The sequence below is a fragment of the Aedes albopictus genome, chromosome 2, assembly GCF_035046485.1.
Source record: "Aedes albopictus strain Foshan chromosome 2, AalbF5, whole genome shotgun sequence".
Taxonomy (NCBI): domain Eukaryota; kingdom Metazoa; phylum Arthropoda; class Insecta; order Diptera; family Culicidae; genus Aedes; species Aedes albopictus.
Genome location: NC_085137.1, coordinates 493,376,872 through 493,404,574, shown reverse-complemented (window position 1 = coordinate 493,404,574; position 27,703 = coordinate 493,376,872). Strand labels below are relative to the sequence as shown.

The 27,703-nt window shown below is 38.4% G+C and overlaps 1 protein-coding gene across 1 annotated transcript in view; it reads right to left on the bottom strand.

Annotated features, from left to right (window-relative positions):
* The window catches only part of LOC109423346 (nose resistant to fluoxetine protein 6), an 81,724-nt gene that overhangs the window by 29,635 nt on the left and 24,386 nt on the right, over positions 1-27,703 (bottom strand). The gene's annotated exons all lie outside the window — the stretch shown is intronic.

The following is a 27,703-nucleotide window of genomic DNA, read 5'->3' as shown; positions in this document are numbered from 1 at the left end:
GATCTCAAATCTACGCACCCCGGATTAGCATTATTAAAGCCGTTCGCAGTCTGTGTCAGATAGTCAAAAAAACGGCCAAATCAACTAATAATTAATTCAAACTTGCATAACAGCTTTGCGTGGCTTAATTCGTCACCACACCGGTCAACCCGTTATAGCAGACCCCCTGAAGACATCCTCACGCTTGATCGAACGACATCGACCGACTTCCGCTCGCTCCTTTCCTCACCATCAACCGACCGTGGTAAATTCCACAAAACACCGCTTCTTTTCCTATTTTAATATATTCAATACATCTTTTCTCCAAATTCTCCAACCGTCCGAACTCGACCGGTGCAGTGCAGCAGAAAAAAAGTGAAGGAAAAAAACGCACCTCGAAGGCCTTGAAACTTCCAACGGATATTCAACATGGTCGCGCGTTCACCATCCGATTGGACCTCCGCTCCGCACCACACCGCCACCGCCACCACTACCGCTGCCCGGAGCGAACGAGAAAACAAACCCATTAAGTGCAGTATCGTTCATGAGAACAGATTTGATTGAATTAGTCTGCATGGCCGTCGTCGTCGTCATCCTTCGGTGATACGGTAGCTGATCACAGTGGGGTAAGAGGGTTCAGTTGCTGGTCGGAATTTGTATAATTTTATGTACATGAGCAATAGGGTGTCCCTAAATTGCACATGGTTAAAAAGCTTGGGGGCTCACCCTGTAAATGATTGCTAAGGGTGTTAGAAACAAACTTTTATATGACGGCCACTTTCAAAAATGACGTTTAGAGGTCGCTCCGGCGAAATTTTACAAAACGGCCATTTTCCATAATATATATCAAATAATTATTTTTTACCGTACAAAAACTGCCAAAACTAATCATTTTTATATTTTTACTGATTCACATAGATACAAACTAGGGTAATTTTCCAATTGTTGCACGGTTAAAAACCTATTGTTGCACACTCCATGTTATTCTTATGAGGAAAATTACCCTACTTAGGATAAATAAGTAACGATATGTTTTGTAGCTAACTTTTTGAAACTGAATTTTCGAATTTACTTAAATTTATCATATTTTGATATACCCTGGCTTTTAACTATCATAAAAAGTATCTCAATCTTATGCTTATTTAAAACAATTTCCATAAAAACGAATAGGGAATTTTATGAGGAAAAGCTTTGCCGAAGATAGCATGGCGTTTTATCTTTCCGTGAGTAACTCTAAAATTCACGATTTACTTTTGTAAGAAATTTAAATTTCAAGGTATTTTTATAAAATGTCAAATAAGTACTGCCCAAAAAAAAATATCAAACTGAAAAAATCACGTATGCTCAACATATTTTTGTTTTATGTTTAGGAATTATGGTAACATCATTTGTTCATTTTCAGGTTCTGTTGCTCATTCATACTTCGAAGATTTGTTGAATGGTTGCAGCGAAGGAGCACCCAGGAACAGGATTAACATAATGGATGACGGTCAAGCAGTGGAATCACCAACACTGCACAGTGGTCCACGAGCCAGATTTAAGAAGAAAGATGCATTCAACGCCTTAAAATGTGTTTCTAGGCAAATATGGTCTTCTACAAAGTTGTCCCTAATAATAAGCTCTCTTTAAAATGTGCATGAAAATTAGGGTGGTCCATATTTTCAAAGAAAACGTTTGGAAACCAAACATTTTTATTTGCAAGAATAACTATATACATTCTTCGGGAAAGTTGTAGATCTATCAATTTTGAGCAAGTTTGCTGAAGACACTTTTTATGTAGCTTTAAAATTGACCGATCTAGAGGTATTTTTTCTGAATAAGGACTGTTCATTTTATAAAGAGGACACCTTATTTGTATGATATCTTTTTTATTTTTCAATAAAATCATTACCAGTTTTTTCCATAAACTTCCATAGCTATTCTACAGTGTAGGAAAAATATAACATTATACAAATTGTCCTTAGTGATGGAACTGGAGCGGTTTTCGTTAAAACTCAGTAAAAACCAATTTCTCAAAATTCTACATAACTTTCCACATACATAACTTTTAATTTTTTATGAACTTTTCAATGTGTTGGGATCTAATACTATTCTTCTAAAAGTAGAACGTAATAGTTGGTCAATAATAATGCACCAAGGATTATACAGCTTGATATAGTAAGTTGCCTTGTTATCAATGAAATTGATAAAACATACTTATTTAAGTCCAGTGATGCTATAACACTACGGAATCAGTTCAAAATTTGTCCAGTATAGAAGAGAATCGCATTCTAAATTATACCGAAGAAAAATATGCTTTAAAGTACATTCTTCATCATAAAATTAATCATTAATTATGGCCATAGTGAAAAATTTCGTATTTTTTTGCCCCATAAATGCAAGTTTTCGATTCTAGAGAAGCTTATTATTATTTATTTTCAGCAAGGTTTGATCCTATGTGATTATATACCTTATTTGAAAATAACTACATGTAAAGTTTTATTTTCGACATCATTGTTATGTTGTATTTGCAATGGGTTACATCGTTATTTAGAAGAACCTTCAAAGAACGAAGCTGTTTTTCCTCCGGTAACTGCCATGAAGCACAGTAACCAAGCCAACAATGCTATCAAGAAGCGGTTTTCTGCATTTGAAATTGCATTATTAGTCCTTTCGGCTAGATCCATTGAAAACATTCAAAATTTAATATTCTCATATTTTTTGTTTAACAAATAAATTTTGTTCTGAAAATCGAGACCAACTTGTAACTTTAATATCTCAACAACTAATATTCCGATTAGGTCTATATCTTGCCAGAATATGTATCACTCATACTGCTGCAGTATGGCAAACACTTTTATGAAATTAAAAACGATACACCGATGTTTTACAGTAATTTTGTGTTTATCTTTAGTTTTTGGGGATCGAAAAATTGACCTCTCCTAACACTTTGCCACATTTCTATGAAGTCCAACAATTTTAACCCAATTTAATTATAGTTATTATCTGCTAATATAATGTACTGAACAACCAACCAAGGCTGCTCAAGTTTGAACTACGCGTTTTCTTTTTATAGCCTTGCAAAGTTGTCCTCTTTATAAAATGAACAGTCCTTAAGCTTAGGGTGGTTTAGGAAAAACCGGTTTTCTTGCGTTAACTTTTTCAGTTTCGATTTTTCTTCAAAGTCGCCCAAGAAACACTTGTAGAGCATTTGAAGATGCGTCGTTTCGTGCGCTGAGATGGTCGTTATCTCTTTTGGTTCAAAAGTTACAGGAGTTTTTCTTAAAAAATCAAAGTTTTTTAAAAGGGTTTATGATCTTTTGCCCGCATTCGAAAGAAGAAATGTTGTTATAAAACATATCAAAAAATTAGTGGGGAGTTATTTTTGTAACTCAAGTGAAAAATACTTGAAAAGTGCCTATTTTTTCTAGAAAATCATCAATATCTTTTGAATGAAATGACGTAGCAACATTCTCAGCGCACGAAAATGTGCGTTTTTTGAAGCTGTAAAAATGGTTCTAAGACAACTTTGATGAGAAATTTGAAACTAAAGAGATAAAGCGTTTTAACTGTTTTGACCAAATTTGGAGCATTTTCCCATAGTTTTCATAGGGTGACGCTAGAACAAATCGTTTTATTGCTTTATCTTTTTTGTTTCAAATTTCTCGTCAAAGTCACCTAAAACCACTTTTAGAGATTCCAAAAACGCGCATTTTCGTGCGCTGAGAATGTTGCTAAGTCATTCCGTTCAAAAGATATTGATGATTTTCGTAGCAAGGCTGCTGGGAAGGACGGGATCCCGGCCGAACTTCTTAAGCACGGAAGCGAGCAGCTACATCAATCAATCCACCAGATAAAGATTTGGGAGGATGAAGAATTGCCCACCAGCTGGTTGCATGGCCTCATATGCCCAATCTATAAGAAAGGGCACAGGCTGGAGTGTGCCAATTACAGAGGGATAACCCTTTAAAATTCGGCATATAAGACACGCGTCCTGTTCAACAGACTGCGACCTCTTGAGGAGTACTTCGTCGGCGAATACCAGGCTGGTTTTCGTGATGGCCGATCAACGACGGATCAAATGTGTATCCTGCGAATGATCCTAGATAAATTTCGGGAATGTAACTTACAGACTCATCATCTGTTCATTGATTTTAAAGCAGCGTACGATTCAGTGAAAAGAAATGAGCTTTGGAGAATAATGTCAGAACATGGTTTTCTGGCGAAACTAACTAGGCTGATACGCGCAACGCTGGATGGATCAAAATCAAGTATTCGGATCGTGAACGAAGTGTCTACGTCCTTTGTGACCTTGGATGGATTGAAGCAGGGCGATGCTTCTTTATTGTTCAACATTGCACTCGAAGGAGTGATTAGGAGGTCAGGCGTGCAGAGGAATGGCTCTATCATCACACGATTTTCAGAAAGAACCTGTGGAAATCTACCTCAAAGAATTTTTAGATAATTTCTTAAGGGTATATAGGGAAATTTGTAAAGAAATCCCTGGAGAAATTTGATAGAACCCTTCTAAACTCTTCCCTGAAAGATTTTTTTAAAGAGTCGCTAGGGAAATTTTTGAAATAATACCAGGAGGGTTTTTACAGGAATTTATGGATAAATTTTAAAATTTTCTTAATAAACCACTGATTGATGGAAGTTTTGAATTAATTCTTGGAAATATCACTTAAAAAATACTGAAAAAATAGCTGCAGTTTTTGGATTGATAATAAATTGAAGGACTTAAAGGGGTCTCCAGTTAGCCCAGTGCACACTGGGCCACGAGCGCGATCTAGCAAGTAAAAACCTCTAGGACTTTGGGAGTGCATTTTTTTGAGTTGGTGTCTTCGGAGACTTGTATTTATTTTACATGTATTTTAATGTGATGATAAAAGTTAGTTGGTAATTTGGCCGCATAGGTGGCGCTGCGATGCTAACTTTTTTGTCTTACGTCCTAGAGGTTTCCCGTCTTCTGCAAAGTTGTAGAGCGTGCAAAAATAAGTAAAGTTGCCGAAGACACCAAAGTTGTGTGACTTCAAATAACAAAGATATATTGAAAATAGTAAAATTTAACTGAAATTAACGTTTTTATTACTTTTTTTAATGTTATTAGCAAATGTATCAGTTTTAACGCCTCACACGTGTCAATCAAAGTAGCCTGCATCTGATGATACCAACTTTACAGTTTTTCGGAGCAATTAAAATGGTATTTTTAGCAAAATAGTATAAATTACTATGATTTTGAATAGTAGTTTTTTTTGAAAAATTGCAAATTTCGGAAAAATTTGATAAATGCTTCAAAATGTACCACTCAAGATCTACCAGATCTGAAAATTTGACGGAGGTATAATTTGGTGTTTTTGACATATCTGGATTGAAAGAATCAGTGTATTTCCAAGCTGTTGCAACTATTTATTTATCCATATACTATTTCAAAAGCAGTTGCAACAGCTTGGAAATACACTGATTCTTTCAATCCAGATATGTCAAAAACACCAAATTATACCTCCGTCAAATTTTCAGATCTGGTAGATCTTGGTACATTTTGAAGCATTTATCAAATTTTGCCGAAATTTGCAATTTTTCAAAAAAACTACTATTCAAAATCATAGTAATTTATACTATTTTGCTAAAAATACCATTTTAATTGCTCCGAAAAACTGTAAATTTGGTATCATCAGATGCAGGCTACTTTGATTGACACGTGTGAGGCGTTAAAAGTGATACATTTGCTAATAACATTTAAAAAAGTAATAAAAACGTTAATTTCAGTTAAATTTTACTATTTTCAATATATCTTTGTTATTTGAAGTCACACAACTTTGGAGTCTTCGGCAACTTTACTTATTTTTGCACGCTCTACAACTTTGCAGAAGACGGGAAATCTCTAGGACGTAAGACAAAAAAGTTAGCAACGCAGCGCCACCTATGCGGCCAAATTACCAACTAACTTTTATCACCACATTAAAGTACATGTAAAATAAACACAAGTCTCCGAAGACACCAACTCAAAAAAATGCACTCCCAAAGTGCTAGAGGTTTTTACTTGCTAGATCGCGCTCGTGGCCCAGTGTGCAGTGGTTAAGGCTATGGATCGCCAATCCGGAGACGGCGGGTTCGATTCTCGTTCTGGTCGGCAAAATTTTCTCGACTCCCTGGGCATAGAGTATTATTGTGCTTGCCTCATAATATACAAATTCATGCAATGGCAGGCAAAGAAAGCCCTTCAATTAATAACTGTGAAAGTGCTCAAAGAATACTAAGTTGAAGCGAGACAGTCCCAGTGCGGACGTGGAGCTATAAAGAAGAAGAAGAAGAAGATGAAGGACTTCAACAGAACTTTTGGATGTGAACTCATTAAAGTTACAGAACGAAATACATTGAGGAAATTTTGTAAGAACTACCGAAGTTACTAACGCAGGATTTGCTCAAGCATATTCTAGAATAGTTCAGTTGGTAACTACTGAATTTCTTAAACAAATTGCTGAGGTGAGTCTTGGAAGAACTTCAGCAGAAATTCCTTCAGAAATTTCTGGAGGAACTTCTGAAACAAGAATCTTTCGGAAGACATTTTGAGGGAAGCTCTTGAAAACAATACTGAATCACTGTCAAAACTCAATATTACATTAGGGCTGTGCACAAATTACACACGCTTTCAGGGAGCAGAACGTAAGCACCCATACAAACAATGATGAAGTCCCATATGAAAAGTGTAACATAGGAGGGGGGGGGGGGGGGGGTGTTGAAATCGATCGATTTTCGCTTGACATAATTCGTGTACAATAGATCTGAAAACTGGTCGCAGTAACTTACCCAAGTAACAATGAATGCTGAACAATGAGAGTATTAGCTGATTAAGGGGGCCAATGGCTTAACACAATAACAGCTAAATATTGGTTTAAAGTAGGCTGAATATCGAGTTGAATAGAATATGCAGAATTAATCAGTTGTTATTGAACTTTTAGTCAAATAATTGTTGACAATTGAACCAAACATGTTTTCGTGAAGTTCACATCGCTTCTTCAGCCTCAATACAGGCTTAGTTCAACTTATGTACTCGACTATTCAGACACAATAAGTAATGATCTTGTTTTCCAGGATATTTATACAATTGTGTGTGGTTCATGTGCTAAGGTGTGTGACAATAAATCAAGAGGTCCGAGTTCAATTCCTAGTTTTCGCACAGATTATTTTATAAATTCCCCAAACATCTTTTCTGGAAATAGAAGCAGCTAATAGTAAAAATGAGTTTAAGAAAGGCTTTTTATTTTCATTTTTAGACAATTAGTAAATTTAATTCATTGATGATTAAACGCATATTAAGCTTTAAAACAGCCTTTCAATTAACCTCAAATCAGCTAACGGTTGAATAAAATCACCAAAATTCATGTTCAGGAGCATAATAAAAGATTGTAGCTCATGTGTTCAGCTTTTGTTCAGATAAAGGCTGATTTAAAATAGTTGGAAAACGTTTTTACAGCATCATTATTACCTGGGTTTGTACCCAACAAGGAATAAAAAAATCACAAATTATTTCACCCCTTACTTATTTGCAATGATTATCGTTCATGCTTCTTCTACATCAACATCTGTATACAGGGGATACTCAAAATAACTGGGACAGGTAAAATTTTCACTTCTCAAAAAATGTTCAACTCGTTGTAACTTTTCGAAAAGGGCATCAAATATTCTCAATTTTTACTGTTAGTTCATCAACTAGTTGTGTATGTGTGGTACAAATTTGGTAAAGATCGGGTCATTATACACGAAATTAGAAAGTTTCTAGAAAAAGATATAATTATCCGATAGCCATCTTTGAGCTGTTATATCTCCGGATTCAATGAACCGAATGCGATGAAATTTTGATTATTTATGACAAATATAATCAACTTTGAAAAACAGTTGACTTAATTTGAAATTATTAGGAAGAAAAAAAGTTATAGCGATTTCATTTATTCTATGTTATTTCAGTGAATTCATCTATTTTTCATATGCATCGCATTACTTTTTCAATTTAATGTCGGCTATATGGTAGCTTTCCTTTGAAACATAAATATATTCAGTCGAGTCAAGTACAAGACACTGAAGACGACCTTACAGTTGAGGTCGAAATACGTATCTGTCAAAGGATGCAAATTCTTAGTGGAATTCAAAGGAACCGTACTTAACCCGATTTTCTTTTTATTTAATATATTCAATTCAATTAGAGGGAATTTAAATGAACTATAATTACTATCTCGAACTTTGAAACGATGATGAAGTTTTGGATAAATTGGTGATATATTAGAAAAATAATATAATCGTTATAATTTTCTTTCGTGTAAAGAATTTAAAGTTTAGTCAAAAGTATTCAATAGCTCATTATATAAGTCATAAATGATCAAAATTTCATTGCATTCGGTTTATTGAATCCGGAGATATAACAGCTCAAAGGTGGCTATCGAATAATTATACCTTTTTCTAGAACATTTTTTGAAAAGTGAAAATTTTTCCTGTCCCAGTTATTTTGAGTATCCCCTGTATATAAAACCACGCATAACTTGTGAACGAAAGGTCCGATTTTGGTCGCCTTAGTTTTGTTCTGTTAGTTCGCCCAAGGAAGGTTTATGGAACAAAAAAACATGGAAAAATTGTGAGTTTTTGAAAATCGATCTTCCATACATTTTGACCGGAGTCTTGGTCTTGGCTGGAAACTTGAAACGTCAAAAAACGCAGTAGACAATACAAAGTTTGCCGGGTACAACTAGTATATATAAAAAAAATGCAGTGGCATACGTGGGACTGTACATAACTTGCGAACGGAATGTCCGATGTGGGTCGTCTTAGTTTTTTATGTTAGTTTTTACCCAGGTTTATGATTTATGAGCCAAAAAACATGAAAAAAATAGAAAGTTTTGATAATCGATTTTTCATGCATTTTGAAAGGGGCAAAGCTTTGGTTAGAGGCTTGGAATGTCAAAAAAACGCAGTAGGCATTTTGCCTACATGTTTTCTATGATGCAGTTTGATAATAATTATGGAGAATTATTTTATTTTCTATGGTGCAATTTGATTTTTATATGGAGCAATATTCAATTTTCTATGGGTACGATTTTAATTTTTTATGGAGCATTTGTATTTTATTATGGAGCATTTCAGTATTATTTATTGGTGGAAAATTTCACTATTAATGAAAAAAAAATATGTTTACTGGTACATTTTTTGTAATGTATGGAACGTTTTCAATTATTTATGGGTAACATTGCACATTTTCATGGAACATATGTTCATTCTTTATGGAGGGCTTTTTGATTTTCTATGGAGCATTTGCAATTTGTTATGGTTGCAATCAGTCTTGTTAGAGATCACAATCATTTGAACCTTTTCGTCGATATTCGGCCTCCTTTGTCTCCGACACTCGCCACACAAGCAATCAAACTACTGTACGAAACAAAAATGTCAAACGAAAGCACTTCACCACGATAGCGTCTCCGGGAGACAGTTCGGCTTTTGTTATTCCTGTCTTCTTCCATAATGAGAGCTGTATTGGCCAAATGTGTGTCGTATTCAATGCAACATGCAAGAATAAACTAATACTAACATTCATAATCGGAATTGGCTGCAAATCTATGCGAAAAGCTTGAATTAGACAAATGTCATTGTGTCAGACGATAATGATTTGACGCTTTCTTATGTTTATTGAACTTCGTTTCACCGCTCGTGTTGTGTGTAAGAGGTAACGGTGGCGCACGAATGTAACAAAGCAAGCTGACACCCGACTGCGGCAACGAAATGAAGGTATTGAAAAGTGTCGAATGTTTACAAGACTGGTTGCAATAACCCTTTGCCTTAAAAAACTGCCAGGAAAACTGAGAGGATGGCCCGAAACTCTTTATCGGTAGTGCCAGTCAGTATTGCTTCCACTCTCTGATAAAGCAAATAGACTTGAACAAATCTTACACAATATTTTCAATTTTGATCCAGAATTTCAGACCACTCACTCCTATTTGCGTTCAAATGGTTCAACGCCACCTCATGTAATTGGCACGGGTCGTACTGCTGCGTACTACCAAGCCACTATTAGATTGCGTTGACAGGTTAAACGAGTTGCGCCGCGCATTCTGTGGTCGATCGGTCGACCGTCGGTCGTCGCAATGTTGCTGCAGAAGGGCAACCGGGTTAGAATCATAATCATCTAGCTAGATATATAGATACATACCTACCACTAGACCAGATTGATAGGCGTAGCCATCAAGTAAAGAACGGGGCACACAGAGAGATAGGAGAGGTTACGGCCGGGGCAATGGGCGAAGCTGCTTGGCATTGATTGGCCCTCCTGCCTGCCCGAGGTAAATAGAAAGTGGACAAACAACTGAACGGGATGTGGGAGGGGTGCCGAGGTGGAGACCAAGGTGAGGGAGGTGCACTCCGAGACCCTATAGGCCTAGACCGCGAAGGGTCAACGCATGCTTCGAAGGTATTTTGGTATCGCGCCTCTAACGGATTTTCAATGGCATCTGACTGAAGCAAAAGGTAAAACTGGAATTTTGTGCACAGCTGACCAATTGGTGGCGCTGCTGCTGAAGAAGAGTGGACGCGAATGAGCCGTGAGAAAATTTTCGGGTGTTTTCTTGTTGAGCTGGTTTTTGGTAAGCCGGTGCAATGACTGCTCTATGAAGAGAAATATCTTTTTGATTATTCTTAAGCTTTGGAAAGTGTATAACGGAAGCTGTGTTGATTAAAGTTAAATAGTGCAATGGAGCAATCAATATAAAATGCAATTTATGACGGAGTCATGCCATGAGTGGAAACAAATTTTTACACCGTGTCCGATAAGTTCTCATTTGAATTTATTTCACATCTGTAATTAGGATTTCCAAAGTAAATTTATTTATTGAAAGGCCATCTAACACGGACCAAATACAGCATATGTTTTGGATATTAACTGTTCTTTCTCCTTCTCGATCTGCTGATCGCTTATGTGTCGTAAGTTCATTTTAGCTGGCACGTACACCATTTCATTGGTATTTTGTCTCATTTTAACGAGTAATGGTTTTACGTTGAAACAAATTTGGTTCCTGCCCTCTCCATTTCTAGTAGCAACTATGACCAGCATTGAAAAAATATGAGATTCTGTATTAGTGAGGTATAGGGGGATTAGGGGCATAATGGACATCAAAGTTAATTAAATAAACTTTAAGCTAAAATAATCGGTCTTGTACCGACTTTTCGAACCCTCTAAGCAGAATACCCTCTTCGAATGAGTGTAATCAGTTTCGTACCTGACCGTACGAAACTGATTACACTCATTCGAATAAAATAATCGAATTTATTTTTCCTAACTCTCTAAAACGCCTAACAGTATGCAATGCGCGTACATTCATTCGAAATTACCAGTGTTCATTTCGCCCCGAATCGACTACAACTTTAAAATTTCTATTTTAAGTAAATTCTGATCAAAAAAAAAAAAATTCTTGATCCATTGATAAATCTCCGTATACATGTAGATAAATTAACAATTCACTTGTTTTTATGGTGGACACACTCCAACACTCGTAATACCTTATTTGCTGCTGCTTCGAAATTATAAGAATTTCACCATATGAGAAACATATTTCAATTTCAATGATATTTTAATTATTTTGGAGCAATATAAATGGTACTTTTGAAAAATATAACCATGACTTGTTCCTTTACACTTATGCATTAAAAGTTTAACATAAAAGTCAACGGTTTCAGCAAAACCAGGGGTGTCCATTTCGCCCCGGGTGTCCATTATGACCCTAATACCCCTATTTTGTATAAAATAAATCGTTAAATAAACAAAAATGTTCATTTATGTTGTTGATCTTTAATATAATGGTCATTTTCAAGGAAATCAGCCCAAGTTAAGCTTACTTGCAAATTTCTTGTCATATCATCACTAAAATCGTATTTTTTTAGCCTTAGTGTATCCATTTGGTACGAAACATGGGATAAAAACTCAAAATTTAACCTTATCTTGAATATAAACAAAAAAAATGTCTGAAGGTATTTGAAAATCAATTCCTAGATGAATTCGTGGTGCATTTTCAACTGAAATATCTGGAGGAAACCCTGGGAGAATTCCGAAAGAGTCTGTTCTGTGTGAATTCCTGGAAAATTTCATGGAAAAATGTCTGAAAGTGCTTCTAACATGAATTTACTAATATGTATGAGGGAAGTCACAATGACTGTAAAAGAATAACAGCATATATTCCTGAAAGAATTGCAGGACGAATTTCTGTAGCAACTGCTTGAATTTCTGAATAAATCTGTGGATAAACTTCTTAAACATTTCTTGAAGATAATTGTGAAAGAACTCCTGGAGGACTTCCCTAAACTTGTCTTAAGGTATTCCAATACAAATCACTGGAAGAATTCTTATAGAAATCCTTCAAGAAATTCAGAAAATCTTCAGGTAATTCTGGAAAAATTCTTGGGTCAATCCCTGGAAATGATGATGAACGGATTTCTGAAATTTCCAACAGAGCCCCTGAATCAATTGTTGAAAAGATCCAGGCTTTCTGAGGATATAACCACAGGTATTCCTGGAGCAATTCCTGAAAAAAAAAACTACTGGAGCAATCGCTGAAAGAATTCCTGGAGAAATTCCTAGAAGAATTCCTGCAGGCATGCATGGTGAAAACCGTGTAGGAATCCCTGAAGGAATCTCTGGATGAATTCCTGGAGGAATCCTTAGCGCAAATAAAAGGAATCCTCAGAGAAATTTCTGAAGAAATCGCTTGAAGAATCCTGAGAGGAATTCCTAGACAAATTTCTGAGGGTATTCTTGGAGGAATTTAGAATGAATTCCTGGAGGAATTTCTAGAGGAATTTTTGGGAAACTCTTGGGGAAATCCCTGGAGGAATTCTCGAAAAAAAAAACCCTGAAGCAATTCCTAGAGGAATCTCTGGACTAACTTCTGGACAAATTCCTGAATGAATGCCCAAAAAATTTCTAGAGAAATCTCTGGATGAATCCGTGGAGGAATTTCTAAAGGAATTCCTTAAGCAATACATGGAGGAAATCCTGGAGGAAGCTCTGGAGAGATTCCTGGATGGCTTACTGCAAATTTTTCTGGATGAGTTCCTGGAGCAAACCCTGGGAGACATCCTGAAGGAATCCCTGAACGAATTCCTGGAGGATTCTTTAGAAGAATTCTGGGAGAAATCCATGAAGAAATTTGTGAAGAAACCTATTGGGAAATTCCGGGAGGAATCCTTAGAGAAATTTCTGAAGAAAATCTTGGATGAATCGCAAGGAAATTCTTGGAAAAATCACTGAAGGAATTTCTGGAGGTACCTCAGGAGGAATGCCTAGAGAAACTTTTGGACAAATTCCTGGTGGAATTCTAGGAGAAATTCCTGGAGAAATATCTAGAGGAATTCTTGGGATACTTCCGAAGAACTATTCCTAGTGGAGGAATCCCTGAATGAAATCCTGGAGGAATCTCTGGAGGAATTCTGGGAGAGTCCCCGCAGAAATTTTTGAAGAAATTCCTAGAGAAATTTCTAGATGAATTCCTGCAGGCATGTCTGATGAAACCCTGTAGGAATCTCTAAAGAAATTCCTGAAATTATACCTGGGGGAATCCCTGGATGAATTCCTGGAGAAATCTAAGAGCAAATATGGGAGGAATTGCTGAAGAAATTGCCTGAAGAATCCCGGAAGGTATTCCTAAAGCATTGTCCAGTTAGAATCCGGACGCAAAGGATAATTTATTGTGACGCTCTCAATGATCATAATCATATTTTTTTACAGCAGTCTGATCATAAACAAGTCCTCTATTGATGGTGAAAATTTCATCGATTTTCTTGCTATGAGCGAAAAGTTATTTCAGATTGAAGACAAGTGAAGGAAAAAAATCTTGCACAAACACGCTGAAAATTAAGCGTGGTCGGGTACGACAGTCGCGAAAAATGTTAATGTCTCCATAACCATTATGTGTGATGTGCACAGATGTTGTTAAGCATGCCATAAGGAAGTGCCCAAGGAAGATTGAAGTTTATGTTCATGGATAAATCTGCTTGGAATTCCAAGATTTGCCAGGAAGTTCGAGCTCTGGACATCGTTTTCTCACATAACGATTTTGACACCAAATGTGTACAAAGATGATAACCTCAAGAATCGCGTGCTGCTTTTCAAAAATGCACACAAGGGATCTGTGGAGGTTTGAGCTAATTTGGTGAGCTATCACGACAGCCTGAGATGTGCAGTGGTGTCATCACTGTTGGATAGTGTTTATTAACGAAAAAACACTCAAATTTCGCTTCTTTGAAATTCACTGAATAGCCCTTAATTTCGCAAGAAGAGAAATATTTGGCAAAGTTTCTTTGGAATCCTAATCAGATTGGTAGAGGGTCTCAGGACACTACAGGGAAGACCTGATTGTTAAACAAATCCACCGAAGGGGTTGATGTTAAAATTTACTACCATTGTGCAGATTTTTAAGGAAGTAATCACGGAAAAAATGAGAAAATGTATTAAAAATTAAATTAAATAATTTTAATGATATTTTCCATGAAACTACAGTAAATTATCTTTGTTTTGAGGGCTTCACCTTTTCTGTTTGTTATTCCACCTCTGAGATATAAGTGATTATCTGCGTCCGGATTCTAACTGGACAATGATTTAGACAAATTTATAGAGGAATCTTTGGAAGATTTTTTGGACGAATTCCTGGAGGAATTTCTAGAGGAATTCTTGGAGAAATCCCTGCAAGAATTCCTGGGAAAAATCCTTGAAGTCATTCCTAGAGGCAATTTCTGGATGAAATCCTGGAGGTACTTCTGGACAAATTTCTGAAGAAATTTTAGAAAGAAATCCAGGATCAATTCCTGGAGGAATTTCTGCAGGAATTCCTGCACGCTAAAACCGCTCAGCACCTAAAATGTGTAAGAATTACTCATAAGTGCATAATTTCCAGACTAAACCAAAAATGTGTCACCCTTACACATTCACACGATATTTTTTGTTTGTCAAGGTCACTAGTAAATCTAGCTAGATTGGCGTACACATTTTTTTTTGCGAATTTCGCGATTTTGTGAACGCAGGAGCTGATTTTGTGAATGTGTAAGGGTTACACATTTTTGGTGTAGTCTGGAAATTATGCACTTTAGTGCTGATCGGTTTTAGGGTGTGGTGGAATTCTCTAAGGTATTCATGGAGAAGTCCCAGAATGAAATCCTGGAGGAATGCCTGGATGAATCCCTGGAGAAATCCCTGGAGGAACTCCTGGAGAAATTCCTGGAGACATGACTGTAAGAATTCCTGGAGCAATCTCTAGAGCAATTCCTTGAGGAATCTCCAAAGGAACTCCTGGAGTAATCCCTGGAGGAATCCGTACAGAAATCGCTGGTGGAAATTCTGGAGGATTTTCTTGAAGAACTTTCAGGTAGAAACCCTGAAGGAATCCCTGATGGAATTTCAAGAGGAAATCTTTTCTGAGGGAATTCCAGAAGGAGTTCTGAAGGAAGTTTTGAAGAAATCGCTGAAATCCTGAAGAAACCTCAAAAAGAGTGCGTAGAGGAACGCTTAGAGGAGTTCATGAAGGAAGCCCAGGAGGAATTTCGCAAGAAATGCCAAAAGGAATTCCTAAGAAAATCTCTAAACAGGAGAGCTTTTTTTAGCGAATTCCTGGAAGAATTTCTTAGGAATCGATAGATAAAAAATCTGAAGAAATCCATGTCTGCAGTAATTTCAAGACATATTATTGAAGGAACGATTGTTCTGTATAAAATTCTTAAGGATTTTTTTTGAATAATTTTTCGATAATCTCTAGTAACATTTTCTGAAAGAGTTTCGGGAAGACATTCCAGCATAAAAACTTCGAACGATTCGAGATGAAATTATTAGAGAAATCTCTAGTGGAATTCTGGCAAAAATATATGGAGAAATCCCTCAAGAAATCTCTGAAGGAATACCTGTAGAAATACCTTAAAGGATCTCTGGAGAAATTCCCGAAGGAAACCGTGAAAACAGTACTGGAAGATATCCAAGGACACATCCCCAAAAAATGTCAGGTGGAATCCCTCGACTTACTGCAGCAAGCTTTGAAAAAAAAACGGAAAATTCTCACTGGGCCAACTGGGTGTTATGTGTGTTGTCCGTTGTCTAATGTTAGTGCTTGTTCAGTCTGTACAACCTCTGGCTGAAGACGGTGTAGTGTCTTTAAAAAAAATCTGGAAGAATTGTTCATTCTCTTATACGGTACTGGGAATTAACTCGGTGAAATTGGAAGCAAAAAGATTTTTCAACATAGCGGAGTTTCAAAGACTATGTAATTTTTCTGAAATTAAAATGCCGGAAACGTGTTGAATCGTTAAGTTTGATCTTAAACCCTTAGATAAGATTCATAAAATTGAGTAATGATTTTTTTATATTTACATAAATTATCCCGACTAGGCGACAATTTTTTCTGATAAAACTCCGTGTTCCTGATGATTTCTCCAATAGGGCTAAACCTCCTGAGGTGGTCATAACAAAGTTCATGATAGAACTATCGGTTTTATGACAGCATTTCTTGATCTATGTTACGGCCACGAAATCTTTTGTTGGCTGAAAGCATTGCCTCACAGTTTTGTACACATATTTGTTAACAAAAAAAACTGAATTGCGATGGGGATCTCGATCGGGTGACATTGTTCGGCGAAAAAAACGAAAAGTAACGCGTGTTTGGCGCAGGTGCGCATTGTCCTTCCTCGTGCAGTGATAAAAATGCATGCACACTTGGTAGCCAACAGTATTGCAGAAAATTGAAGGAGTCAAGGACTGGTTGCGGCCATTCGACGACATGGAACTGGGTGAGATCATTGAGATTTTTTTCTCTACATCCTAGAAGGAGTTGGGGTAATTTCGCCAATGCTTTTTCATGAGGACTCCTGGAGTCTGTAATATCTGCAAATTAATCTTGTAGCTCTGGTGCTGACCTAATATTGAAGCAATGAAAATGTTAGAAAAAAGTGATTGCAGTTCAAACTATCATTGACCAAATTTAAAATAATTGGTTTAATTACCTCAACGGCTGTCGATTACAGGTAACACATGGGACTACTCTTAGTAAAATACATAATTCGAAAATAGCTATGTAAGCTTGAAAGTTTATTCTCCGTATACTCTAAGTTCAATACTGTGAGAAACACGCGACTATTTCCGTGAGTCGGTCGGTTTTCTCGATAGGGAGATGGGGACGCGAAAATTGAATGCGAAATCAGAAGCGTGCGATATCTTTCGTGTGAAAGTCGGTTTTCATGGTTGTGTAAACAATCAATGCGGTGACGCGTTTAATGTAGAACGACCGTTGGTGTATGTGCATTACCTTTACTTTCGCGACCAAATAAATCATAATCGGGATGAAGACCGTGTCGTGTATTTTCATGTAACTAGTGGATCATATCACCTACCAACAAGGGCGTAGCCAGGGGGGGGCAGGGGGGGGCCGTGGCCCCCCCCCTGACCGATTAACTATATTCTAACTTAACTGAAAAGCTTAGATGATCAGAGCTGTTTTTGACTAGTAAAAATAAAATTCTCCTGCATCCTCGTATTTTTTTAATGTATGCAGGAATTCCTTCAGAAATTCTTGGAGGAATACCTTCGAAAATTCCTGAGGGCATACTTTCGGAAATACCTGGAGGAATTCCTTTAGAAATTCCTGAAGAAATTCCATCCAAAATTCCTGGAGGAATCCCTTCGCAAATTCCTGAAAGAATGCCATCGGAAATTCCTGGAGCAATTCCTTCGGAAACTCCTGGAGCAATTCTTTCGGAAATTCCTTGGACAGTTCCTTGGGAAAATCTTGGATGAATACCTTCGGAGATTAGTGGAGGAATTCTTTCAGAAATCCATAGAGAAATTCGTGAGGAAAACCTTAGGTGAATTCCTTACGAAATTCCTGGACAAAATAATTCCAAACTTCCTGGAGGAATTCCTTCGGAAATTGCTGGACGAATGTCATTGAAAATTCCTGGAGGAATTCCTTCCGAAAGTCCTGGAGGAATTCCTTCCGAAAGTCCTGGAGGAATTCCTTCGGAAAGTCATAGATGAATTTTTTCGGAAATACTTTTTGGATTTTTTTTTTTTGAAATTCCAGGAGGATTTCCATCGGAAATTCCTGGAGGAATTCTTTCAGAAATTTCGGGAGAAATTCTTTCGGAAATTGCTGGACGAATTCCTTTGGAATTCCAGGAGGAATTCCTTTAGGAATTCCTGGAGGAATTCTTTCGGAAATTCCGGGAGAAATGCCTTCGGAAATTGCTGGGCGAATTTCATTGGAAATTCCCGGAGGAATTCCTTCGGAAATTCCTGCAATAATTTCTTCGGCAATTACTGGATGAATTCCTTCGGAAATTGCTGGACCAATTCTTTTGGAAATTCCTGGAGGAATTCCTTCGGAAATTCCTGGAGGAATTCCTTCAGAAATACGTGAAGGATTTTTTTCGGAAATTCTTTTTAGATTTTTTTTTTTGAAATTCTTGGAGAATTACCGTCGGAAATTCTTAGCAGAATTCCTGAAGGAATTCTTTCGGAAATTCCGGGAGGAATTCCTTCGGAAATTCCATTAGGAATTCCTTTAAAAATTCCTGGAGGAATTCTTTCAGAAATTTCGGGAGGAATTCTTTCGGAAATTGATGGACGAATTCCTTTGGAGATTCCCGGAGGAATTCATTCGGAAATTTCAGGAGAAATTACTTTAGGAACTCCTGGAGGAATTCTTTCGTAAATTTCTGAAGGAATTCCATCGGAAATTGCTGGAGGAATTCCATTGGAAATTCCTGGAGGATTTCCTTCCAAAATTCTTGGAGGAATCCCTTCGCAAAATCCTGGAAGAATTCCTTCTGAAATTTCTGGAGAAATTCCATCGGAAATTCGTAAAGGACTTCGTTCGGAAATTACTGGAGGAAATTGCTGGACGAATTCCTTTGGAGATTCCTGGAGGAATTTATTCGGAAATTCCAGAATTAATTTCTTCAGGAATTCCTGGAGGAATTCTTTCGGAAATTCCGGGAGGAATTGCTGCGGAAATTCCTGAAGCAATTCCTTCAAAAATCCTGAAAGAATTCCTTTAAAAAAACAGAATTCTTGGAGAAATCCCTTCGCAAATTCCTGGAAGAATTCCTTCGGAAATTCCTGAAGGAATTCCTTCGGAAATTACTGAAGGAATTCCTTCGGAAATTCCTGAAGGAATTCGTTCGGAAATTCCTGAACGAATTCCTTCGAAAATTTCTGGAGGAATTCCTTTGGAAATTCCTTGGGGAGTTCCCTCGAAAAGTCTTGGATGAATACCTCCGGAAATTTCTGGAGGAATTCTTTCAGAAATCCATAGAGAAATTCCTGAGAAAATCCTTGGATGAATTTCTTAGGACATTCCTGGAAAAAAATCATTCCAAATTTCTTAGAGGAATGCTTTTTATGATTCCTGGAGTAATTCCTTCGGAAACTACTGGACGAATTCCTTTGGAAATTGCAGGAGGAATTGCTTCGGAAATTGCTGGAATAATTTCTTCGGAAATTACTGGAAGAATTCCTTCGGAAATTCCTAGAGGTATTCCTTCGGATATTCCTGGAGAATTTTTTTCGGAAAGTCTTTTTGGATTTTATTTTTGGAAATTCCAAGAGGAATTCCCTCGAAAATTCTTGTAGGAATTTCTTTACAAATTCCGTTAGGAATTCCTTCAAAAATTCCTGGAGGAATTCTTTCGGAAACTCCGGGAGGAATTCCTTCGGAAATTGCTGGACGAATTCGTTTGAAGATTCATGGAAATTCCTGCAGGAATTCTTTCGGAATTTCTTCGGAAATTCCTGGAGAAATCCCTCCGGAATCTCTTGGATGCATTCCTTCTGAAATTCGTGGAGCAATTATTTCGGAAATTCCTGGAGGGATTGCTTTAGAGATTCTTGGAAAAATTTCTTAAAAATTCCCGGAGGAATTCCATTGGAAATTCCTGGAGGAATTCCTTTGGAAATTCCTTCGGAAATTCCTGGAGAAACTCTTTTGGAAATTCCTGAAGGATTTTTTTTGGAAATTCCAGGTAGAATTCCTTCAGAAATTCCGGGAGAAATTCTGTCGGAAATTCCTGGAGAAATTCCTTTGGAAATTTCCAAAGGAATTTCTCCATGAATTCCCGATGTAATTCCACCAGGAATTTTGCGAAAGAAATTCCTTCAGGATTACTTAGGGACCGTTCATAAACCACGTAGACTTTTTGGGGGGAGGGGGGAGTCTAGCCAAAGTCTACGCTCCATACAAATTTCAAAAATTTTGTATGGACAAAAGTCTACGAGAGGGGAGGGGGGGTCTGAGATGGCCAAATTTTGGTCTACGTGGTTTATGAACAGCCCCTTACCTTACCGGTCAGGCTAAGGCCGGGGTGGCCTCTGCTGTACATAGTAGCCGCCTCCATTCCACTCGGTCCATGGCTGTTTGTCTCCAGTTCCGCACTCTGCGTAGGGTCCGCAGATCGTCCTCCACTTGGTCGACCCACCTAGCTCGCTGCGCTCCACGTCTTCTTGTACCGGTCGGATGACTCTCGAGAACCATTTTAGTCGGGTTGCTATCCGACATCCTGATGACGTGACCCGCCCACCGTAGCCTTCCGATTTTCGCGGTATGGACCATGGTTGGTTCTCTCAGCAGCTGATGCAGCTCGTGGTTCATTCGCCTTCTCCAAGTCCCGTCTTCCATCTGCACTCCGCCGTAGATGGTACGCAACACCTTCCGTTCGAAAACTCCAAGGGCGCGTTGGTCCTCTGCACGTAGGGTCCATGTTTCGTGCCCATAGAGGACGACCGGTCTAATCAACGTTTTGTAGATGGTTAACTTCGTGTTACGGCGAACTTTATTCGATCGTAGAGTTCTGCGGAGTCCAAAGTAGGCACGATTCCCTGCCACAATGCGCCTCTGAATTTCTCTGCTGGTGTCGTTGTCGTCGGTCACCAGTGAGCCCAAGTACACGAATTCTTCAACCGCCTCGATTTCATCACCGTCGATATGAATTCGGGGTGGCGGGCGCGGTGATTCCTCCCTGGAGCCCTTTGCCATCATGTACTTTGTCTTCGACACATTAATGACTAATCCGATTCGCCTGGCTTCACTCTTTAGTCGGATGTACGTTTCCGCCATCGTCTCAAATTTACGAACAATAATATCAATATCATCGGCGAAACCAAGCAGCTGAACGGACTTCGTGAAAATCGTCCCACTCGTGTTTATCCCCGCTCTTCTTATTACACCCTCCAAAGCAATGTTGAACAGCAAGCACGAAAGACCATCACCTTGCCGTAGCCCTCTGCGAGATTCGAAGGGACTCGAGAGTGTCCCTGATACTCGAACTACGCACATCATTCGATCCATCGTCGCCTTGATCAACCGTATCAGTTTATCCGGGAATCCGTATTCGTGCATAATCTGCCATAGCTGTTCTCGATCGATTGTATCATACGCCGATTTGAAATCGATGAACAAGTGATGTGTGGGCACGTTGTATTCGCGGCATTTCTGCAACACCTGGCGGATGGCGAACATCTGGTCCGTTGTAGCGCGTTCACCCATGAATCCAGCCTGATATTGCCCCACGAACTCTCTTGCAATCGGTGATAGACGGCGGCATAAAATTTGAGAGAGTATCTTGTAGGCAGCGCTCAGTAGTGTGATCGCGCGGTAGTTCCCGCAATCCAATTTGTCGCCCTTTTTGTAGATGGGACAAACGATACCTTCCATCCATTCCTCCGGTAATACTTCCTTCAGGATGTTCCGAATGAATTCCTCCATGTGTTTCCGAGAGAATTCCTCCAGGAATTTCCGTGGCAATTCCTCCAGGAATTTCGGAGGGAAATCCTCCAGGAATTTCCGGAGAAATTCCTCCAGGAAATGTCGGAAAAATTCCTCCACAAATTTCTGGAGGAATTACTCTAGGAATTTCCGGAGAAATTCCTCCAGGAATTTCCAAAGGAATTCTTCCAGGAATTTTCAAGGGAATTCCTCTTGGAATTTTCAAAGGATTTCCTCCTGAAATTTCCGAAGGAATTCCTTCATGAATGTCCGATGAAATCCCTCCATGAATTTCCGAAGGAATTCCTCCAGAAATTTTCCGACGGGATTCCTCTACGAATTTCTGAAGAAATTCTTCTAGGAATTTTCAAAGGAATTCCTCTTGGAATTTTTAAAGGATGTCCTCCTGGAATTTCCGAAGGAATTCCTCCATGAATGTCCGAAGGAATTCCTCTATGAATTTCCGAATGAATTCCTCCAGGAATTTTGCGAAGGAATTTCTAAAGAATTTTCCGAAGGAATTCCTACATGAATTTTCAAAGGAATTCCTCCAGAAATTTTCCGACGGAATCCCTCCACGAATTTCCGAAGAAATTCCTTGAGGAATTTCCGGAGGAATTCCTCCAGGAAATACCGAAGGAATTCCTCCATGAATTTCCGAAGGAATTCCTCCAGGAATTTTGCGAAGGAAATCCTAAAGCATTTTCCGAAGTAGTTCCTCCATGAATTTCCGAAGGAATTGCTCCAAAAATTTTCCGAAAGAATTCATTCACGAATTTCTGAAGAAATTCCTCCACGAATTTTGCGAAGGAATTTCCAAAGAATTTTCCGAAGGAATTCTTACATGAATTTTCAAAGGAATTCCTCCAGAAATTTTCCGACGGAATCCCTCCACGAATTTCCGAAGAAATTCCTTGAGGAATTTCCGGAGGAATTCCTCCAGGAAATACCGATGGAATTTCTCCATGAATTTCCGAAGGAATTCCTCCAGGAATTTTGCGAAGGAAATCCTTATGCATTTTCCGAAGGAGTTCCTCCATGAATTTCCGAAGGAATTGCTCCAGAAATTTTCCGAAAGAATTCATTCAGGAATTTCTGAAGAAATTCCTCCACAAATTTCCAAAGGAATTCCTTCAGGAATTTCCTGAGAAATTCTTCCATGAATTTTCTAATGAATTACTTCAGAAATTTCCGGAGAAGATCCTCCAGGAATTTCCGAAGGAGATCCTCCAGGAATTTTCAAAGAAATTCCTTCTGCAATTTGCGAAGGAATTCCACCTGGAATTTCCGAAGGAAATCTTCCAGCAATTTCCGAAGGAATCCCTCCTGGAATTTCCGAGGAGATTTCCTGCAGTAATTTCCGGTGGAATTCCTCCACGGATTTTCAAAGGAATTTAACCTGGAATTTTCAAAGGAGTTCCTGCCGGAATTTCCGAAGGAATTCTTTCGTGAATGTCCGAAGGAATTCCACCAGGAATTTTCGAAAGAATTTCTCCAAGAATTCCTTCACGAATTTCCGAAGGAGTTCCTCCATAAATTTCAGAAGGAATTCCTCCAGGACTTTTGCGAAGGAATCGCTCAAGGATTTTCTGAAGGAATTCCTCCATGAATTTCCGAAGGAATTCCTCCAGAAATTTCAGGAAGGAATTTCTCCAGGTATTTCCGAAGGAATTACTCCAGGGATTTCCGAAGAAATTCCTCCAGGAATTTTCAAAGGAATTTCTCCTGGAATTTTCAAAGGATTTTCTCCTGAATTTCCGAAGGAATTCCTGTACGAATTTCCAAAGAAATCCCTCTTGGAATTTCCAAAGAAATTTCTTATGGATTTGCTTTGAAATACCTCCAAAAATTTCCGAATGATTTCCTCCAAAAATTGTTGACGGTTGTGCTCAAAAAATTCCTTAGGATTTTCTCACATAATCCCTAAACGTGTTTCTGAAGGAATTTTTGAAGAAGTTTCTCAAGTTTTCATAGGAGTTTCGCAGTACATTTTTGAAGGAATTTCTTGAGGAATTTCCGAAGAAACTTCTCAAGGATCTTTCGCTGGAATTCCTTTAGGAATTTCGTAAAGATTTATAAAAAAAACCGAAAAAAAATCCTCAACGAACTTATCAAACAATTTCTCACAAAAATTCCGAAAATATTCCATAAGACATTTCAGACATATGTCAAAAAAAATCCAAACGAACTCCTTTAACAATTTCCGAATTTTCCTTATCAAGGCATTTTTGAAGGAACTCTTCAAAGAATTTCCGAATGAGTTCCTCTAGGAAATAAAAAATCACAAAAAGCATTTCTTCAGGAATTTTCAAAATATTTTTTCAAGAAAGTTTTGAAAATTTTTTAAAGAAATACCTTATGGAATTTCAGAAGGGATATCTCAAGAGACTTTTAGTGATTTTATTTTCAATATTTTCGAAAGAATTGCTTCAGGAATTTGGGAAGGAATTCTCACAGAAATTTCCGGATGAATTTCTCTAAGAATTTTTGAAGGCATTCCTCAAGGAATTTTCGGAAGAATTCCTCACGAAAACTCCGAAGGAGTTTCTCAAGGAATATTCTAAATCTATTTCAAAGAAATTCCTCAAGGAATTCTCGAAGAATCTTCTAAAGGGAATCGTAGAAGAACTCTCGAAGGAATGTCTTATGGAATTTCTCAAGGAGCTTTAGAAATGAAGGAATTCCTCATGAAATTTATGAAGAATTTGTCAAGGAATTTCAGGTGGAATTCCTCATGGATTTTCGAAATAAATTCCTGAAATTATTTTTAATTGATTCCTTTAAAAATTTCCGAATGCATTCCTCTAGCAACTTCCAAAGATATTCCTCCAAGAATTTCCGAAGGAATTCCCGTAATTCCGAAGGAACTCATTAAAGGATTTTTCGAAGAAATTTCCCCGGAGAATTTCTTAAAGTATTTTCTGGAGCTTCTCAAACGGATTTCTGGTGGAATTAAGAATAATATTGGTAAAGAATTACTTGGGAAATTCTCAAAAGAATGCATGGTGAAATTCGTAATAAAACTTCTGGAGGAATTATTGAAGAAATTTCTGAAAGTATTCCCAACGGAATTACTGCAAGTTTTCCGAAGGTGATTTCTTCTGGAATATCTACATTAAAATTACCTGGAAAAATATTAAAGAAATTTCTGGAGAAACTGCTGGATAAATTCCAATTCATGATGGCATTTGTTAAGAAATTCCCGAAGCAATATCTTGAGGAATTCCTCAGGATTATAATCATATATGATTCTTCCATTGAACCATTCCTGTTAATCACCCATATTTCATACTTCACTTTTATTTTTTTTAAATGATGAAGTATTTGAACTCCTTGTTACTGCAAGTGGTTTTCAGTTTAAGGGTGCTCGCCCCCCTCTGGCCGAAAAGCTGGCTACGCCCTTGCCTACCAAAGGTGGCTCCAAGATCCACACCATACCCTACCCTACTAACAAGTACTCCTTCCCGAGACAACTGTAGGGATGCTGTGGATTCCACGGTTTCTATGTAGTAGCAACGGTTGTCGAACTAACATTCCTTCCCGTTTCCCGATGACCGTAAGGACGTGGCCGGCGGCGTTATTGACTTTAAAATATTGAACTCTCGAATTGTGCACATTGACAGTGTGTAGCTAGTCCTAAGCACCATTCATTGGATCTCTGTGCAACTTCGATTTTTCTGGTCAATCATGGAGTAGCAACTACGGTGTGTACGGTTATCTTTGCTTTGCTTTTCAGTAATTCACTCAGTAATAACTGAATATGCTATTCATTAGATGTTCCCACCTACTCGGGATATCATAGATTGTTGTCGACAAATCTCGAAATAGAAAACCGTTCAAAAAACAACGGTCGATGATGCAACGTAAGCGTTGATCGATCGTCAAAGTCTGCGATATTCAATCAAAATGGTGAGCCGGTAGTGTCAAAGCAGGCTTCTGCCATAAACGTCGTCGTCAAAATTCAAGGCTGCTGCTGAAGTCGCTAATATGCACACATGGCCTACTGCGAATGATGTCGTACGGCAAACAAAAGTTCTACCTTCACGAAATTTCGATGTGCTGCCGTTTTAGGAATGTCTGCCAATAGGGTCGCAGCGAGATCATTATCACCACCGTTTGAAATTATGCATCAGAGAGGAAGAATGCCAAATGACTAGCATTGATCGATTATCTTTTGCCACTGACCTCTAGAAATGTGGTGACCAGATGTTTCGGAACCGGTTTCGGTCGACCGTTGTGCAGTTTGATGAATAGCTATAGATTTGTTCCACGCAAAAATTGCAATCTTCTACTGTTGGCATTGCTCAAATATTTCCTATCTTGAACGGAGCCAAATATTGCCACATGGCTTGAGGGGGCAAACTGTTTTTGCAGTCAATCACTCACCCTCATCAAAAGGTTTTCCGAGTGTCCGCCCCTTGTTGTGAGGAGCTCACAGCCGGCGACGACAGAGATGATGAAATGAGCCGATATGAGTAGGTAGCTAGGTAGCCCGATTGCACACAACAAACCAATCACCACGTGTAACAAAGTGCAATCGCCACCAACAGAGTAGGTACCAAGCTGAAGAAAAGGCGACGACTCTTTCCACATGTGAACTTTAAGCAAGCACTAGCTGCATCCGTGGCCCTCATTGTGTGGCCCATACAGAAAAGAACTCTGACTCAACCACGAAGGAAGGTGGCGGGGCGGAGCGGTCGTGCGCGCGTCTCAATTCATCCAATTATCGACCCTTAAGTCATTCAATAACGGAGTCAAACGAAGGTCCACGAATCGCTCGAACCGTTAGGTACTGATGGATGGATGGTGTTTTCCACGGTGATGCAGCAACGCGAGTCATACTGGTTGGTAGTTACACATGCGAACTAGTCATGATCTGTGGAGGTCATTCGATATATTATTTTTTTTTCGAACTTCTCTCAACTGGTTTTCGAACGTTGCAGTTGATGGCTCGGTAGGCGTTCGATCTGCCGGTACATCAGCTGATGCAAGATAGGCATTTGCCGTAGTAGCTCCAAGGTCTTTGGATTATACCCACATAAGCTGTAAGATTAAGGAGACTTTCCGATGTTCATGACGTTCTGTAGAGACGAGACGTCCAGATTATTCGACGATCCGATCGAATTAACCGACTTCAATATTTTCCCAGCCCACACAATTCACACCAAGTCAGACCCCATCGCATAGGTCAAATGTTATCGACCGCCGGCCGGTACTATGTGTATCACAAAACCGGACTGCCAGATGGTAGACGCGATGTTAACGCTATGACCGTACCGGTTCCATCACTTTGCCCTTTTGGGGTATTTGCTATCGGATTGCACTTATATTCGCCTCGGGGAGCAAGTGGCGTCTAGCAATGATAGATATTCTAGAACTTGTGGCGCCCACTGGTTGGACTAGGTTATGGTTTTGGTATAAATGCGAAGAACTAATGCAGTTTTATCGGGTGAACTTGTCGTATCAGATTACAATGTTGTCGGACAAGCTTCTATCTGATGGAAGCTAGGAAAGCTCTGGAAAGAATTCGAAGACTTGCTTTGGATTTTTTCTATGTACAATATTTCTCTGGTGTAGAAACTGCTGAGGCAATTTGATCTGGGACATTATTTACATATTCTGGTCAGTTCTGTCATGGTAAATCAGAGCTGGTTACTTAATGTTTCCAAATTTCAGGGCCCCCTATGCTGGTATGCGCCAAGGAAATGACTTCACTAATGCGCCTAACCAAGAATTGTTCTGGGAAAAGCTCTCCATTCATTATGAACTAGCTGACCCGGCAAACCTTGTATTGCCCATTTTAATTTTTGATAATGCACTACGTCTCAGTTTTTGTTAATTTTCTGAACTACATATGAACATAGCCACCATGAGGACAAATTGAATTGTTCAAAAATCGTGTTGATCATTTCATTCATTAATTAGTTGTATGGTATCAAAGGGTATGTAAATTAATTTGTATATAGGGAATCGGGATG